At 47.9% G+C, this 1,157-nt stretch overlaps 1 protein-coding gene and 1 pseudogene across 1 annotated transcript in view; both read left to right on the top strand.

The window, feature by feature from the left end:
• PAK3 (p21 protein (Cdc42/Rac)-activated kinase 3) overlaps window positions 1–1,157 on the top strand; it is a 310,496-nt gene that overhangs the window by 73,400 nt on the left and 235,939 nt on the right. The window lies entirely within an intron of this gene.
• LOC102756765 overlaps window positions 1–1,157 on the top strand; it is a 23,621-nt pseudogene that overhangs the window by 21,348 nt on the left and 1,116 nt on the right.

The raw sequence follows: 1,157 nt of genomic DNA, 5'->3' as shown, positions 1-1,157 counted from the left end.
CATGGACTGACTATTCTTGGGGGGGAAAGGGGTGTGGGAGATGCGGGAAGATACTGGACAAAAATCGTGCACCTATGGATGAGGACAGTGGGTGGGGAGTGAGGGCAGGGGTGGGGCGGGAACTGGGAGGAGGGGGGTTATGGGGGGGAAAAAAGAGGAACAAATGTATAATCTGAACAATAAAGATTTAATTAAAAAAATATATATATATGTACATAGTCAGCCCTATAGTCCTCAGTCTTGCAGTATTTGGATGTGACTTCTGGTGGGAAATGATTTGTTTGTTACCTTGATTTGAAGCAGAGGACAAGAGCTGGGAGTATGACCAGCTCTGTCTCTCTCTATATATAGCCAGCTATCAGAACAACCAGAATGACCAGAGACCAGAACACCACGGCCCCTCACTCCGGCTGGGACCAACCCCCAGGGAGCGGTTAGGGGTGCCCCTAGACAATGCCATAGGATGTGAGTGTGATGGGAGAAAGTAGAAAAAATAGAGGGGAAGGTCTTAAGGGTCTGTGGTGTTGGTGTGGTCAGCCGGGAGTAGGTTTCGAGTGTGCTGGGGAGAAAGAGGAAGATCCAATTGGAAACGGTGCAGCACACTACCTTTCTCATTGTGAACCAGGACAGCGCCAGCTGTGGACTGAATGGGCAGTTGTTTCATGAATCTCCTTGGTACCGACATGTTCATGGCAGCAGCCATACTCCCGAAACTTCACTGATTCCAAATAGTACACAGATATCAACATCAAAGAACAGAAAAATCCTCTCCAACTAGAGGCTCTGAAGGAAACACCATTTAAGGAGGAGCTAGAAAAACTGGAAGTATGCGAACAGAGGATTGTAGGATTTTGGAGGACACCTGGATGCCTATGGCTAGAACATGAGCGCATGTACATAGTCAGCCCTATAGTCCTCAGTCTTGCAGTATTTGGACGTGACTTCTGGCGGGAAATGATTTGTTTGTTACCTTAGTTTGAAGCAGAGGACAAGAGCCGGGAGTATGACCAGCTCTACGAGGAGTACACATGCACCTCCCAGGAACTGCAAATGAAGCGCACCTCAATCGAAGCCTTCAATGAAATCATCCAAATCTTCAAAGAGCAGGGCCATACTCAAGAAAAGTTCAGCAAGGAGTATCTGGAGTGCCTCCCGTG

The sequence above is a fragment of the Myotis davidii genome, unplaced genomic scaffold, assembly GCF_000327345.1.
Source record: "Myotis davidii unplaced genomic scaffold, ASM32734v1 scaffold941, whole genome shotgun sequence".
In the NCBI taxonomy this organism is placed as follows: domain Eukaryota; kingdom Metazoa; phylum Chordata; class Mammalia; order Chiroptera; family Vespertilionidae; genus Myotis; species Myotis davidii.
Note: the sequence above shows the minus strand (reverse complement) of the source record. Positions and strands in the feature narration are given on the sequence as shown.